Below are 18461 nucleotides of genomic sequence, written 5' to 3'. Positions count from 1 at the left end.
TTATGGCTGAGTAGAGGATGAAATTGAGTGGGGAGACACTTGAAGCAGGCAGACCCCCCAGAAGGGTATTGCAAAAGGATAGGCATGAAGTGATGAGGACCTGCATAAGCACGATGGTCAGAAGAGAGAAAAAAAGATGGTGTATTTGACACATGTTGCAGAGGTGAAATCTTCAGATATTGACAACTGATTGGAAATGAGGGTTGAGAGTTCCCTATTGCCTCTAGGATCAAGTACAAAATGCTTTGTTTGGCATTCAAACCCCTTCATAACCTCACCACTCTTGCCTTTCCAGTTGTCTCATATCTCACTTCCAAAAGCATACTTGTCAATACAGTTACATAGACGTTCTTGCTGTTCCAATGAATCAGACACTCCATCTTTTGGCTCAAGGCATTTTCTCTCACTATCTCCCATTTCTGGAGGACTTTCCCTCTGCATCTCTGCCTGCCCCATTCCTCATTTCAAGTCAAAGCCGAAACCCTGTCTTCTACAGAAAACCTTTTACCACCATTCAATTCTAGTGTCTTCCTTCTCTTAATCAAATCCTATTTATCCTGTATATAGTTTATTTACTTGTATTTACTGGTTTATTGTCTCCCCTATTCCATTGTGAGTTCCTTGAAGGCAGAGATTTTCTATGATTTCCTAGCACTTAGCATAGTTACTGGCACATAGTAAGTGTTCAATAAATGTTTATCCATTGGGATATAGTGAGAAATCCAGGATGACTCTTAGGTTTCCAGCCTGGAGGACTAGCAAGATGGTGTTGAGAGTAACAAGGAAGGAAAGAATGGTGTAGGGTTTAGGGAGGATATAATGAGTTCTGGCTACCTTCTCCAGCATTGGAAACTTTTCCTCATGTTCCTCATGTTCCCCAGAATATTGGAGAATAAAGGAGGAGAAGGCATATTCCTTGTTCCTCTTCAGTACTTTCAGACCATCCCTCTGCTTCTGTTGCTCAGAAACATCTCTACCATAGAGGTTCACTCAATTTGACTTTAAAGCTTTATTAAGATCCTATTATCTACAAGTTCCAAGCATTTGCCTTCCTTTCTTAAGGAGATAAACTGATGACTCACCTGTCTTCCTATGTACCTCATGCTTTCCCTTCACAATTGGGTACTTTAAGGAACAGGATGTCTCTTTTAAAAAACTGTGTAAAGATCTTGGGGACACCCTGTATATTGATGTTCATGCTAATACCCCAATACCCATGTTCTGCTCCTCCTTGACCTGTTTTTTTTTTGGAGGGGGGGTCTTTCTTTTTATACAAGGGCTTAACATAGTGCCAGGCACCCAGAAGACACTTAATAATGGCTAGTTTGTGGACTGATTGACTGATTTACAAGGCCACCACCCTAGTTCAAGCCCTTCTTACCACCACTCTCCTGCATTGATGTTTTTGCTTCTACTCTTTCCCTTCTTTAAATCCTTTTTGTACAAAGCTGCCAAAATGACTTTCTTCATGGATATTTCTGACTGTTATTCCTGCCCTTTGCTACCCATCCCTACCTCAAAGAGCTTTTTGTGGTTTCCCATTGAATCTACGCTCGAAGGCAAAAGCAAACTCCTTTATTTCATATTGAATGTCCTTCACGGTGTGTCTACCATCTTTCTAAAATCATTTCACATTATTCCTTCTTATGTTCTCTAGATCATAGCCAAATACCAAAATGCTGTCCCTGGATTATCATTTCATTTCCCACCCCTTGTGGTTTTGTCCAAAGTATGCTTCCATACCCGCAATGTTCTCTTCTACCTCTGTAGAATTTATGAATTTACACACACCTTTATATATAACATTTATATGTGTAGAGATTGTTTTTCATTAGTTAAATGTAAGTTCATTGAGGGCAGGGATTTTTTTTTGTCTTTGTTTCTCTAATATTTAGTGTAGAGTAATATGAGTTTAGCAGGGAAGTATGCAAGTAGTTTAGCCAGAAACATATCAAATCATCCTTCTGCTTTCAGTTAAAACCAACCTATTTTTGTGTCAAATGGAAAATGTCCAATTCTTATTGTTCTTATTGGAAAATCTATTCATCATTGCAAAACTACTGCCCCCTACTAGAATATCCCTTGGATAAACTAAGTACAATTAGAATGATTCTGTAATGATTAACACTTATTTTATTAATTGACATAAGAATGAGGACTTTTGAAAGTATCCAAAAAGATTTTCTAATTTTATAAGCAGTTTCTCACCTGACTGATAATTTTGCCAAACCTTATCTGTTTTGTAGGTGTTATATCCAGTTCATATCTTAAAGTATTTTATCCTCTAACTTAGAATTATTTACCTCTGTCATTCCATTTAGAATTGACTATAAATACTACTGGTTTCCTTTGAAAAATCAGGTTAAGATCATCTTCACTTATTTTACTTTAGTAATATTTTACTGCTTTTTTAGTGTATTAAATCATATATTTTTATTATAGAGAAGAAACAGATATATTGGACACAAAGTCTAAGTTTAAATAATGTCATCTGATGATTTATATCATTGATACAAGGGCTTACAGTCAAATTAAAATTCAGGAATCAGAATTGTAAATTTAACATATGTAAAGCTCTCATGCTAAGTAGTATTATAGATTTGAATGGTTATTATGTATATTTTTCACCTATAGATCATATATGAAATATTTTTAAATATTTTATTTTCATTTTTCCAGATTACTTGTTGATACAATTTTTAACATTTCTGAAATTTTGCTCTCCATGTTCTCTCCCTCCCTCCCAACTTTCCTATGACAGAAGGTAATATTATATAGGTTGTATGCATTATTATTTAACACATATTTCCATGTTCATCATATTATGAAAGAAGACATATATTGCTTATACTAGAAAAAATTCAGAGAGGAAATAAAATGAAGAATGGCATGCTTCAATCAGTATTCAGGCTTTCTCAGTTGCTTCTAGAGCAGAAGATAACCTTTTTCATCATGAGTCCCTTGCAATTGTCCTGGATCCCTGCATTGCTGATAATAGGTTGTTACTCACCGTTGATCATTAAACATTACTGTTGTTACTGTATACAAAGTTCTCCTGGTTCTGATCACTTCACTTTGCATCACTTCATATATGTTTTCCAGTTTGGGAGAAGGGTGTCATCTTGTTCATCATTTCTTATGGTGCAATAGTATTCCAGAATTTTTTTAAATAAAAGAAAATGATGTGAAGGTGTTAATGGACTAAAAGTTCAATATGAGTCATGTGATCTTAGGCTTCAGTAAAAGAGCTGTTGTTTTGGAAATTAAGATGGTAAAAAATCTCATAATAAGTTGTCCTCATCAGCCAATGTTCAAGTATTGAGTTTAGTTCTGGGTGTTCCATTTTGGAAATGATACTGAAATGTTCAAATGAATCCAAAATAAAGCATCCAGCATAATGGATAGGTCTACAAGCACTCAAGATATTTAGCCTGGAGAAAAGGAGACCAAGAGGGAACATCATTGTCATTTTTCTTTTCTTTTTCCCTAAATGTTTTTAATAAATAAGAATCATTTTTAAAAACAACATCTGAAGAAAAAAAAACAACATCTGTCCCCTGAGAAAGAATTGATGGAGTCTAAATGAAAACTGAAATATATTACATTTAATTTTCTTTTTTCTTTTTTTATTTGAGATCTCTTACACAAAACAATTAATATGACAAAATGTTTTACATGTTTTACATGCACATATAAAATCTATATCAGATTGCTTACCTTCTTAGAGAGTGAGGAGAATAGGCAGGGAGTGAGGTAGGAGGATCAGAAGAAGGGACCAAATTTGGAACAGAACAAAAAAAGAGAATATTCAAAAGTTTTTACATGTAATAGGAGGGAAAAGAAATTATTTTAAAACAACAAAAACCCATACAATGGAAATGAGGAGCTAAGGAAAGGAAATAATTGTTCATTCTCCTAAACCAGTTCCTTCTGGGACTTAACAATTTTCCTGGGCATTTCCTTATCATTAGGATCTTCTAGATCCTGGTCTTGTAGTAGTGAGGAGCTACCTCAAGGAGTCAACCACTCTTAATTTCTAGTATCTATCTGTCTCATAAACTCCTTTTTTGTCAAGACAAATTCATGGTAGAGTAGCCAACATGGCTGCTCCAAGAGTTAGGTTGAATGAAAGCAGTTTGTTGCTGTTTCACTACTGGTGCCCCGCCTGAACAGCAGTGATGGCCTTACTGGACATGAGTATAGTCCCCCTGGCAGGAGCTGAGCCCAACTTCTACCCATTCCAGGAGTCTCTTTAGCTGTTTTCAGTCATCTAGAGCCCCACGAGTGAACAAAGCTGCACAAAATTCTCTTATTACCAATGGGAAGAATAGTGGGCTCTTGACTCAAAGTTCATAAACATTTATTGCCAGGCAGGAAGAAATTGGCTTGAGCATTAACAGCATGGACAACTTTGTCCTTGGGATGGTAAAAGATGAAATTATTGACCAACAGCATGGTAGCCACTTTGAGGATTTCCCCTGAATGGCCATACTTCTCAGATGCCAGAATCATCTTATATAGCACAGGGTCCACAGGCAGTTCTGCCATTTTTTTTTGGCCCAGTGTGGTTGAGTGCTCCCAGAGCATACAACAATTCCAGAACCAGAAATTGAGTCTTGTACAGTGGGGGATCCAGAAAGTCAAAGTGCATCAAATCATGGATTCCCAGACTCTTTAGAAGGAGGACAGTATTTCCTAGGCTGGTTCTCTGGATCTCTGCCACTGCATTCTCCTCAAATTCATGCTAAAAGGTCCAGGTGGTGTGGATGTAGAAGCACTTGCCTGCATCCACTAGACCTGTACCAGTAGCTCACTGATTAGCTCACTGATTAGAGGGTGTGACAGTAAGGGATTCTATGCCACTTCTGGGGTTGTAGCTACTTTGTTTGCATAAACCACAGTTCAAGATATAAATAATATCCTTGATAATCAGTGGAATCTGTGCAATATTTGTTGCTACCACCTTGTGGGTGTCTCAGGGGGTGTTGGCTGGAAGAATCAAGCTTGCATGTCAGAAGGCAGGATCTCCTAAATAGGGAATACCAGTAGCTCCCAGATCTTGGAGTCCAAATGATGGCAGTGACCTCACAGCATCTCACAAGCTGCTTCAATCTGGGGGACTAATTGATGTAGATCTGTAGCATACTCACCACACCGGTATCTGAGTAATCTGCCTCTGGGGCCTTGGTACAGGAGATGTCAACAGGAAACCTGCAGGTTTCTGGGGTTTCTGGGTTTTTCCAGGCAGTTTTCCAGGGATCTGGATCTGGAAAACTGGGGTACCATGAAAGAAGGCCGAAAAACAGGCAGTATCCTGCATGGCAGAAGCCACAAGAACCTTGAGTTCTGGGCTGAATGGAGCAACATCCTTGATCAACCTAAACAGTATTCCTGTGTATAAATTCCATTAGTGAGCTTCATCCACTATCATCACACTGTAAATTCCAAGGTCAATCTCAAAAAGGAGGTCTTGAAGAAGCATCTTATCTGTCATGTGTCTTAAAACAGCCTTTTCTTATATGGTGCCATCTTGAAAATGGATTCTGTAACCAACTTCATTTTCCAGCTTCACTCCCATCTCCCAAGGCTACTCTGGTTGCCACTATCTAAGGCTGAGTATGGAACAATCTTCATTCTCTTCTAGGAGAACCTCAAAAAAGTTCTGGAAGATCTGAGTAGTCTTCCCCAGTGGTTAGCAATGGCATTAAGGAGGTGATTTTTGGAATGGGAATATAGGGTGGCTACTGCACACAACCTTGACTGACTACTTCTGTTGGTCTCCAAATGCTTCTTCTGGAGAGGTGGGGCTTGAATACATTCAGTAGTGTCTTCCTCTTCTATATTTCAGTTCCAAGGGGACAGCATCCTTGACTTCAACTGGGAGGGCAACTGCCCCGAAATGGCCCTCCTCTCAGTGCTCCTGATCCTCTCAAAGAGCTTGTGACTCTTCCTCCAACAGCTTTCTCCCTTGAGTTGGCTGTCCCTGAGTCTCCTCTAATGTATGGTATCCAGTTGTGGCATCCAGCACTTGCCTTGTACTGCCCTGCCAGACCCTATATTCTCTTTATGTTTGAGTTCTTGCTGCTTAGTGTGGCACCTCTCCAAACAGAAAGAGGCTCCACCTTTCCAAATAGAAATTCCTCCTCTGCCAAGTAGACTTTCTGATCCTCCAGCTTCTCACACTGCTTTACAAGGTCCTCCCCCCCCCCCCTAGATTTCTTCCAGAGCTCAAGCACCATTGCTTTCTGGTCTTCTTCAGTCATCTTAATACTCTTCTGGGCCTCTTCATATGCCTTCTTCTCTGACTATTGTGACGGTTGTGAGGATCCGCGCCTTGCCCTGCTTTCAGATGTGTTCAGCAATAGCATCATGTTCCTCCAGGTCCTGAAACCCTCTATCTTAGTTAGTTCCCACTCATCTTCTGACCCTGGCTTCTGTCCCTCCTTGATCTTATTTACACTTGTGTTTTTCTATTCCCATTTAGAATCTTGTTCTTCCTCCTCCTCCTCCTCCTGGGTCTTCTTCAAAAGGTGTTTCCATTTCTTGATCTTCTTTTGGAATCCCCTACTCTTTCTTCCACCCTGGTTCGCCCCATCACTGTCTTCACTTTCCTCCAGAAGCTGGTAAGAATAGTTCTTCATACTGTGCTGCTCTGACTAGTCTTTCTCCAACAGCCTTTTCTGGGAACTTTCCTCAGAGCCCCAGAGGGAAGTCTCTAACCAGTCTGCTGAGGTCCAAAGTGCAGGTGTCCCACAGTCCTTCCAGGAAGTGGTCTATGGTGTAACAGCACTGAGCAGTGCCCATGAAGAATGGCCCAATCTGCTGCTCTCTGAGGTCCAGAATGGTATTGCAACTAGCCCTGTATGCAGCACTCCATCCCAGTAAGAGTCTCCATTTCAGAACTTTAGGCCTCCTTGAGTTCTAGCAATTGGGTCCAGGTGGTCTATGCCCATAGCAACTTTAAGGTCTGGGTTTCCCCATCACTCTGGAAAGGAGGAACAAGAAAGGAGGGGTCTCTGAGAGAGTATAGATGCCCAAAGCCCTCAGCCCACTTCCCTACCATTTCCTAGAAGACCCTCTACTGAAACTGGCAAGAAAATGGAAGTCCACTGTCATTTTCAAAGGGTTGAACATTTTCAAAGTTTAGTGAGATTATATTTATTTTCCTTGGTTACAGAAGGCAGAACCAGTACCAGCAGATGAATGCTAATGTGAGGCAGTGTCTAGTCAAAAGAATTTCATTATAATTATATCTGTCATATCTTTGTGTTGCCAGTGTTTTTAGTACATGCCTGCCACATAGTACACATTTTATAAACATGCATCAGCCGGTTTAATGCATTGCATTGTATTCTGCCCCATTGTGTTGTATAATATTGCAATGCATTACATCATATCATTTTGGTTTGAATTTGGTTTTATTTGTTTGAAATTGTCATGAGCTGTCTTAGGAGACAGTGAATCTTTCATCCTTGTCCGTCTTCAAGGGATCCATGATTTCAAGCATACATTTGGCTAGAGTCTGTGATCCTGAGGAATCTCTCCTTGGAGCCATTTCTCTTGCTCATTATTCAGAAAACCATTAGGCTTGCAGCCACTGTCATTTAATATCCCAACCCTACTGGCCTTCTAAAAGTTAAGGGGTCAAGGCCCATGTGATTTGTCTCTGAATCACCCTGGAATGCTAAATGTACCCACTGCTCTGTGTGACTCTTATTTGGTACTCACATGGTATCCAGATTAACTATCATATGAGATTTCTGCTTGTCTCACACCTCCTCTCTTTTGGTGATAGGCAAGAAAATGGGAATGTTTGGTATATGTATGTGTGTGTGTTTGAAATGGTAACATGTGAAAATCAATTGGTATTTACAACTTGTGAAAACTTTCAGAGAAACAAAGGTGTGAAAAGTGTGAGAAATTATAGACAAAAAACTGTGAATAATTGTCGAGGTTATCAGAGAAGGACAAAATATCTGTCTTCAGTTAAAGGCTTCTTAACACGAGACAGAAGGTTTATCATGCCTGTTCCCTTTTGAACAAAGGTTTGGTGCTAACAGTATAGCCGCATTAAATCATAAAGATTTTCATAATCACATCCGGTAAGAAGGTGAGAATACTATATTGGATTTCTAATTCAGTTAGTTACAATTTAGGACTAATAAGACTAATGTCTTGACTTTGATCCTTTTTATTTCACAAACATTAAATCTCTCTGTTCACAGATTGCATCTCTAATTCCAGTCTACCATCTCCCCAATGGCTCCCACTGTTTATGAGGAAAATAGCCAAGGAGGTTCATTGTAACTAATCTCTTCCCATGGAAGGATAAAATTAAAAGAATATGATCTCCTAGTGGTAGGTCTGTAGGATCTTCTTTGTATATGCATTGAGTGTGATTAAATTGTATATTTCTTCAATTCTGTTGGACTCAGTTTACTCATCTATAGAAGGGAGAGACTGTACTGACTAAGGCTACTCTTAAGTCCCATGTCTATAATTCCATAACTTCCCAATGACAAAAAAAACTATTGACTGTATCATAGGATATGATTAGAGATCCTACTGAAATTTGAAATATTTTGTTTCAAATGCCAAATGAGGAGAGAGTAAAATCTGTTGCTGTTTCCCAAGCCCTGTTAAAGACAAGAAATGTTGCTGCCAAATGTTTAACAACCAACTCTCAGTAAAAGAAAATGTACACATTTTTAAGCTCTTTTAGGTACAACAAACTTTTAAATTTAATTTGCATTATTGACATTTTCTTAATCTTAATTCTAAAGAATTGACAAACAATAAATCAAGCTCCAATTTGCAGCAAATTTCCAAAGTGTAAATGCTTACACTGAAAAAATCAACAAGGGGCTCTTAAGTTGGTTGGAGTTTACTTCAGCACATGTCTGATTTCAAAGAAGTTATATTTGTGGGAAGGTTTTACTCATGTGGGAATTTCTTATACAAATTCTAATCCCTATATTTCTATTTTATTAAAAGCACATAGGGCATTGATTTCCTCTTCCACAGACAAATTAACAAATTTGCCACAAAACAAACCTGGATGTTAAGAAGAGACAAAAAAAATAGTAAGTAAAAATAAATAAACAGATAGACACATAGATACATAGAGAGGGGGGGAGAGGGAGGGAGGGAGAGGGAAAGAAAAAGGAGGGAGGGAGGGAAAGAAGAGAAGAGAAGAAGAAAATTATGTGGGCAGATCCAAAAGACTGCTTTGTCTTATCCAGGTTAGGTTTTCTTGCATTTAAACACTATATTTGTTTTATTTGTACAATTTTCCCCAATGCATATTTGCAAGTATATTTCGATTAAGTCAGCTGTGTTTACCAAACTGATCTCAGGCCCCTTTCACAGAACACAGGGAGTCCCATTTCTGAGAAGGTTCATTCCAGTTATAGGAATGGACATCTGCTCATCTCAGTCTCATGCAATCTTCCTGGATTGGTGAAAAAATGATGAGCCTCACATTCCTCTACTCTCATGGCCTCAAGGGAAATAACTGCAGTCACAGATAGAGAAGAAAAGGGGAGGGAGGGGAGCAAGAATAGTCTGTGCTTTTCTACCATCCTTTATTTATATTTTTCATGGTTTCTTTTCCCTTTGGTATTTTCTACTTGTGTAGTGGTCTGTTGATACAGCCATGATTCAAGGTCCTGTTTCTGGAAACTAGACTTTAGACCCATGATACATTAATATTTATTGCAAATAATGAAACAAATCTCCCAAAATGCTTTTTAGAAGAAGTGTCTTATAGGTTCTTTTTCCTTCCCTATAAAATCATCTGCTTTATAATAAAAATGAATTCATATATAGGGATTCATAAGAATCTTTGATTTTGATAGTGCAAAGAACTCATGGTATCAGAAATCCCACTACCACACAGCATAAGCAGCTTATAACCTAAAACATAATTTCTAGAAAGTTGCCTGAGACATAAGATGAAATGACTTATATGGGGAAACAGAACTAGAAAGTATGAAGACAGGATCTGAACCATGGTCTTGCTTATTTTAAGCCCCGTAATTAATCCTTTTATCTACTATGCTACAAACTTACCTCTTCTTCTACATACATAGGCAGTATGTGTGTGTGTAAATGTTGATGTATACATTTATGTACCTATGTGTATATATAGACATATATCCTCATGCACTGAAAGATTGAGTGACTTGTTAGAATCAATCATTAGCAAACATTTATTAAGTGGTCAATTTGTGCCAGCTACTGTATTAAGAGCTAAGGATATGAAGACGAAAGTGAAATACTTCACAGTTTCATAGTAAGTGGGTATCTCAGAGTCAGGACTCAAACTTAGGTCTTCCTGACTATGACAGCAGAACTCTATCCACTATACCAATGATGACAAACCTTTTAGAGACTGAATGTCCAAACTGCAACCCTCACACCACATGTGAACCACCCCTTTACCCCAAGCATGGGAGGGAGGAAGCACTCCCACTGGACTGTTGGACAGAGGGGGGTGGATCATGTGAGAAATTACCTCAGGTATGGTGGAGAGGGAGAGGAGAGAAACCCCCTCTGGCACATGTGCCATAGGTTCCCAACATGGCATTATACAATTCTGCCTTTTTACATACACATAGATGGAGACAGAGACAAAGACAGAGAGGAAAGAAATAGAGACTGAGAAAGAAACAGAGGAGAGGAGAAAAATATGGGATGTATAGAAAGGTAAATAGATGAAAGAAATGATAAATGGTAGATTGATATAGATTGGATAGATAGGTCAATTGACAGGTGAAATTATAGTGATAGATGATAAATATGATAAGTAGGTAGGTAGATAGATTATTTGATGAAAAGATATATGGATGGAAGAAAAGTCCATATAGGAGTAAATAAGCAGTAAGAGAAAGAGAAATGAGATACATGGGTGATTAATATAGATGGAAGCAAATAAGCAGCACTATACATAGAGATAGATAGATGGAAAGATGAGAGATCAAAATAGGTGTAATTAATTAAACAAGCAGCACAATAGATAGATGAGATATAGAGACTGATAAATGGCAGATTGCTATAGATAAAAGTAAATAAGTAGCACTATACAAAGAAATAGGTGATAGACAGACAGACACATAGATAGATAGATAGATAGATAGATAGATAGATAGATAGATAGATAGATAGATAGATAGGTAGGTAGGTAGATAGGTAGATGAGAGATAAAAGTAAAATAGATGATGAGAAAAAGCTGTATATAGGAGTAAATAAGTAGCATTATACATAGAAAAAATAAAGATGAGAGAAATAAAATAGATAAGTCTATATAAACATTCAGTAAAATGAGATGATAAATAAAATTTTACCTTCCCACCCATGAATCATGAGTTTGAGTGGGTGTACTTGAAGAGATAAGGGGGAGAAAGACTTCTCAGATCTTGGTTCCTCCCATAACATGCTCACAAACATGCCTGCCTTTGTCCATGTGAAGCCCTGCTGTGAGACACCAGGGGTGACTAATGTCAGGAGGGCAACAATTTGACTGAGCCCTATAAGACAGAGGCTTGTGTGGCACTTACTAGCTTTAGGCAGTGCTGCTAATAGCCCTTCATTTTAATAATGAGCAGAAAATGGAGCCAGAAATTTGCATAATAAGCAGGATGCACCATGATGCACTGCCGTGCCATGAGTCAAATGCCCTGTCCCATCTTGAGATAATGTGACAGTAATTCTGGGCATTATGGTGTGTTACTGCATCTGTAAGTCATTATTTCCATTGGAAATAACTGGCTGTGCCATGAGCCATTGATGTACCTCATGGGGAATGGCAGGAGAGGTCCTCTAATTAATATGAGCTACCGGTGTTCAAAAGTAAATAAGCACCACAATCTGATCTTCTCATACTTGGAAAGGTGTTTTTTTTTAATTTACTTTGTTTTCTCAGCCACATATATGCAGCTCTCTAATTCTCCTTATGTATTTCATGGTGTATTTGCTAGTTTCTCTATTCAGTAGGAAGCTCATAGGTGGAATGTCCTGTGATATAGCAAGTTGGTAAAAGTTTCCCTCCATATTAGAGCACTGTCTTTGGGAAAAACAACTTGCTACTGTTCACCACTAACACCAGGCTGCAGAAGTAAGATAACTGGATGCAAGTTCTCTCAGCTATGTAGTGTCACAGGTCACAGAGTGCTCGACATGATCAGAAAGATCTGTGTTCAAAGCCAGCCTCAAATACTTACGAGCTATATGACCACGGACAAGTCACCCAACTGCTGTCTGCCTCAGTTTCTCCATCTGTTAAATGTGGGCAATAATAACACATCTCACAGAGTTGTATGGATCAAATGAGATATTTGTAAAGTGTTTACTTAACACAATGCCTTGCATACTTGTTTCTTGCCCCAGATTCAATAACCACTTAATCCCACTTTTTTTTCTTTTTTTTTTCGATAAGGAGTAAAATCAAAGCTGCCACTAAAATTAAGGCATAGATAGATATTGCTTTAAATGAGCCCTTAGTAAGTGTTAACTACTTTGCTAAGCTCTAGGAATACAAATAGTAATGACTGTCCTTACTCTCTAGGAGCTTACATTCTAATGAGGGAAAATAACATACAGTACATATATAGCATACATAAAGTAGAGTTGGAATATGTGAGGGGAAGGGAATTGTATGGGCTGGAAGCAGGATAATTTGGAATATATTGTATTTAGTTCTTAACAGTTCTAATGTAGTAAGGGAACACAAGGGGTAAGATACTGAACTTGAGAGGAAAAAGATGAGACATTGAAAGCCACTTCTATTCCTGCCTCCCCTTCTCTCCCACTCTTCTAAAAGTTCCTTAATATGGCTTCTGATCTCATCACTCAACTGAAACTGCTTTCTTTGAAGGATACAGTGAATTGTTAGTTGCCAAATCTAATGTTTTTTTCAGGCTTTATCCTTCTTGATGTCTTTATAGCATTTGACACTATAGAACACCCTCTCTTCTTGGATTCTCTCCTCTCTGTGTGTTTGTGATGCTACCTTCTCCTAGTTCTCTTTCTACTCATCTAACTGTTCTTTCTTGAGTTCTTTTTTGTGAACATCTTTTCTGTCATGTCCCCTAACTTGGGGTATAGTCCAAGAGCTCTATCATGGGTTCTCTTCAATGATTACATTCTCTCACTTGGTGATCTCATGGCCTTTTGGGGGTTTATTTATCATTTCTGTGCCAATGTCACCCAGACCTCCATATCTAATACTTCTCTCTGGAGCATCTTTCTTGCATCACCATCATCCTATTACACATTTTAAGCTGGATATCCCATAAACATTTCAAAGTCAACATGTCTAAGTGGAATTCACTATATTCTTACCTCAAAAAAAAATCTCTTCTCTGAACTCTCTTGAGAAATTATCCTTTCTTCAGTCAGGTATATATTTTCAGTGTCACTCTTGAATCCTCACTCCAACTCACCCCACCTATTCAATAACTTACTAAATTTTGTCCTTTTTTAAAATCTCCTTAATATCTCTTGAAAGGATCGCATTGGTAAATGTTTAACTTTAAATTTCCAGGGGCAAGGGTATAGTGGGGAGCTTCTGTAGAAGAAATTTTAAAGTTTTATCTGCATTGTTAACCTTTTCTTCCTTGCCTTCTAAGTCTACACACACACACACACACACACACACACACACACACACACACACACACACACACAATTAATCATAAACTTAGCCCTGATTGATAGTCTTTTCCTATTTCTGAGGTATGAAGGTTTACCCTGAAAATTTAATAATTTACTTTCTCTAGTTGGTATAAACTTACTTCAGCACAGTTCCATTTGAATGATTCCTCTTTTCTCCATTTACACAGTGAATAACACAGATTTATTGGGAATAGTGCAAAAAATTTGCTTTTTAAAATGTTTTATTTATTTTGTCAAATATTTCCCAATTCAATTTAAGCATTTTAATATTCATTTTAACATTCTACTTCTAGTTCTTCTTCCATCCCTCCAGAAGACAAGCAGTATATCAATTCTATATATGAAGCCTTGTAAAACATTTTATATTACCTATTACAAAAGAAAATGCCCTCCTCCTCCCAAAAAAGAAAAATAAAGAAAATGAAGAAGCATGTTTCAGTCTCTACTCACAGTTTATTAGTTCTCTATCTAGAGATGAATAGCATTTTTCATTATGGGTCTTTTGGAATTTCCTTGGATCATTGTCTTGATCAGAGAAACAAAGTCTTTCATATTTGATCATCTTTATAATATTCCAGTCACTGCGTATAATATTCTTCTGGTTCTACTCATTTCACTTTGGAACAGTTTTCATAACACACTTCCTATGCTTTTCTGAAACCATCTTTCTTGTCATTCCTTATAGCATAATAGTATCATATCACAATCATATACCACAACTTGTTCAGCCATTCCCCAAATGATGGCTATCCTCTCAATTTCCAATTTATTGACATGATAGAAAGTGCTACTATAAATACTTATGTACAAATAAGTCCTTTTCCTTTTTCTGACTTCTTTGGGATACAGACCAAATAGTGGTATTGCTGAGTCAAAGAATACATACCATTTTATAGACCACTGGGTATAATTTCAAATTGCTCTCCAAAATGATTTACCATTTTGTAATTCTACCAACAGTGCATTATTAGACCCACTTTCCCACACCCTTGCAGTATTTATCATTTTCCTTTTGTCATGTTGTTTAACGTAACACGTTTAAGCAGTACCTCAGTGTTGTTTTAACTTGAACTTCTCTAGTCAGTGGTGATTTAGAGCATTTGTCATGTGATCATATTGATAGCTTTGATTTACCTCTTCATATTCTTTGATCACTTATCAATTGGGGAATAGATCTTATTTTTTATAAACTTGACTCAGTTCCCCATATATTTGAAAAATAAGGCCTTTACTAGAGAAACTTGTAAAATTTTTGTTTCCTGCTTGCCTTCTAATTTTGATTGCATAAGTTTTGTTTGTACAGAAACTTTTTATTTTCAGCTAATCAAATTTGTCCATTGTATTTCCTGTAATCTTCTATATATTTTGTTTGGTCATAAACTGTTCCCTTATCCATGCAAGTAACAGATAAATTTTTTCATGCTTTCCTTGCTTCAAGTCTATTCCAATCCATCTGCCAAATAATCACTGAAATAGTTGTCCTAAGTAGCCAGCATGACCAGCTTACTCCCTGCTACCTCATCTCCATTTTTGCATCTTATTCCTTTACATGTCCCCTACAATCTAGTCATACTTCCTCAGAAAGGATGCTTCCCCTTCCACCAATTTTGCAGTGACTGTCTCCTGTGCCGAGAATACAAGCTCTCAACACTTGGGTATCTTAGAATTCAGTTTCCTTTAACAGTCTACTTGAGCATACTTCTATATCATGCCTTTCTTGGTCTTCCCAGCTACTGCCCTCCCTCCCTCTCAAATTACTTCATATTTTTAAAAACTATATATTGTATTTTCCATATGTATATGTAGCTTTTCTTAGGGCAAGGACTATTTTGCCTTCACCTTTTTGACCTGGCCACCTCACCAACACAGTGCTTAGCATGTAGTTCTTAATAAATGCTTATTGATTAACTCATGAATGAAATGAATGGATTAAAATGAACTTGAATTATAGCTCAATATAGTGAAAACAGCTCTAGGTTTTGAGTTAGAATGCCAGGATTTTGGAAGGACTTACATTAATTGATGCAACATGAAGAGAACAGAACCAGGAGAATATGGTAGACCTGACAATATTGAATGATGATAAACTATGAATTACTTAGTTATTCTCAGCAATACAAAGATCCAAGATGATTCTAAATCACTTATAATGAAAAATTATATACACCTTCAGGGAACGAACTGATGAGGTCCAAATGCAGGTCAAAGCACACTATTTTTTACTTTCTTTTCATGGGTTTTTTTGGCCTGTGTTTTCTCTCAAAAGACTCATAGGAAAATATGTTTTGCATGGCTACACATAAATGGCATCATCAAATTACTTGCTTTCTCAATGGGGAAGGAGAAGGAGGGTGAGAATCTGGAACTCAAATATTAATTGTTTTTACTTTAAAAATCAAATAAAGGAACGGCTATTACTTATGTATATTACCATAGGCAAATTACTTGCCTCACTTTCTGAACCTCAATTTCCTCATCTCTGTAATATGGGATTTACACTCAGTTTCTAAAGTCCATTCCAGCTCTAAAGTCCATAAAGTCCTATAATCCTATTATGAACATGGTTGAAAGCAAAGACATTCATCAGTTATAGTACAGTGAAACAGGGATGGATTCAGAGTCAAAGGCCATACATTAATCTTTACTACCCATGTGATTTAGGGCAAATTATTTAATCACTCTGGTATTCAATTTTCTCATCTATAAAATGAGGAGGTTGGATTGGATGATCTTTAGTCTCTTCTAGCTCTAAATCCTATGATTCTATAATAGGTAGTAAAGTGAATTTTGAATTATGTCTAACCACATAATTCAAAAGAGAAAATCATATTCTGATTTTCAGGCCTTATTTAGGACAGAGTACTATACTTAGTTTTTCTAGGTCTTGTTATAAGGAAGAGGAGGTTAGAGCAAGTTTGCAGAGGCATGAGACTAACAGGGAGGTAAGTGACCCTGCAAACTTTCTCTAACTCCCTCCTCTTTATAACAGTCTCAATGTTCTCATTTGTAGGATATGGTTATTTGGATCAGAATAAGAGGTGTCTAACTCACAAGGTGGCCCCAAAACACCCAAGTCTGACCTGGACCAGATTAAAATATAACTGGAATGGGGTAGCTGGGTGGCTCAATGGACTGAGAGGTCAGGCCCAGAGATGGGACATCCTAGGTTCCAATCTGACCCCAGATACTTCCTAGCTGTGTGACACTGAACAATTTAACCCCCATAGCCTAGCCATTTCTGCTCTTCTGCCTTGGAACCAATTCATAGTAGTGATTCTAAAACAAAAGGCAAGGGTTTTTAAATATACATATTTTATTTTCCCAATTACATGGAATAACAATTTTCAGTATACATTTTCTGAAAGTATAAGATCTAAATTGTCTCCTTCCCTCCCTTTTCTCCCCTGTCTCCGAGATGGCAAGCAATTTGATATGTTGTATATATATTTAAAATGTTGTATATATATTTAAAATATATTTAAAAATATATTAAAAAATATATTTATAATTAAAAAATTATATTAAAATATAATTAAAAATTGCCAATTTGTAATTGGCAAATGTTAAACAAACAAAAAACTACAGTACAGCATAGATAATATTAATTTTTAGTTTTCTAAGTTAGTATGTGGTCCCCAGAAATCAACTTCTATTTGAATTTGATACAATGGGCTAGATAATTTTTCAATGGTGGCTTTCATATCTGTTATAATGAGAAATTGGGTGCTAGAAAAATAGGAGAAATTAGCAATTAGAAATTACAATATCACAAAATTTCAGAATTAGAACAGACTAGAGTTGCCAAATGGTCTAATTCCCCCCTTATATATAAAGAATACCCACTATAGCATGCCTAATAGGTATTTAGCCATACAGCTTACAGATTGCAGTCAAGGAGATCACCCTGTCTCTTTGGGCAGCCCTTTACAAACTTTGCAAAAATCTAATAAATAAGAAGTTTTTCTTTAGATCAAGCTTTGTTACTTCTGCCTATTGCTCCTATTTCTATTCTCAGAGGCCAAATAGCAAAGTCAATGCCCCCCCTACATATGACAACTCTTCAGATACTTGATGTTGGTGGTGATTTTCCTTCTAGGGGAAATAGGTCATTTTCCTTCGACCAGTCATTGTGGCAGAAATCAAAGGCCCTCCAACTTTTTAGTTACTTTCCTTTGTATATTCTCCAACTTGTTGATGGCTTTCCTAAAATAGAGTGTCTAGAAGTAAAGACTGTTTTCGAATTATGAATCGTCTGGGACCGAGTGTGGTAGGACTATGATCCCCCTATTCCTTGAAACTATGTTTCTCTTAAGATTACATTAGGTTTTCAGCTACTTTATCTCACTATTGAGTTTGTAGCCCACTAAAACCCCAAGAACTTTTCCCATATAACTGCTATCCATCTAAGACTTTCCAATCTTGTATTTGGAAAGGTTTCTTGAGCTCAAGTTTAACACTTTATTAGATTTAGTTCAATTTTCTAGTCTACCAAAATTTTTTTCTACCTTGAATATGATTCAGTGTGTTAGCTATCTTTTCAAGATTTGTATTACCTGCAAATTTAGTAACAATACCTAGGACTTTATCCAAGTTAGTGATAATTTGTATTAAATAAAAATGTTAAATAGCTCAAAGTCTCAAACAAATCTCTTGGGCACTCCATTGAGGACCCCCTTCCAAGTTGATATCCAACCATTGATGACTATTTTTTGAGTTCAGGCATTTAACCAGTTTTGAACCTGTTTGCAATTTTAACAATAATAGCACGAAAGCTTTTATCAAACACT

General features: G+C 37.2%; 2 pseudogenes; both read right to left on the bottom strand.

The window, feature by feature from the left end:
- Positions 1 to 3915: 3915 nt before the first annotated feature.
- LOC100029577 (pre-mRNA-splicing factor ATP-dependent RNA helicase DHX16-like) lies at positions 3916 to 5494 on the bottom strand (annotated as a pseudogene).
- Positions 5495 to 5929: 435 nt separating this feature from the next.
- Positions 5930 to 6950, bottom strand: LOC130457981 (pre-mRNA-splicing factor ATP-dependent RNA helicase DHX16-like; annotated as a pseudogene).
- Between the last annotated feature and the right edge of the window lie 11511 nt (positions 6951 to 18461).

This window comes from Monodelphis domestica, chromosome 3 (genome assembly GCF_027887165.1).
Source record: "Monodelphis domestica isolate mMonDom1 chromosome 3, mMonDom1.pri, whole genome shotgun sequence".
Taxonomy (NCBI): Eukaryota; Metazoa; Chordata; class Mammalia; order Didelphimorphia; family Didelphidae; genus Monodelphis; species Monodelphis domestica.
This window is presented reverse-complemented; position numbering and strand designations above follow the sequence as displayed.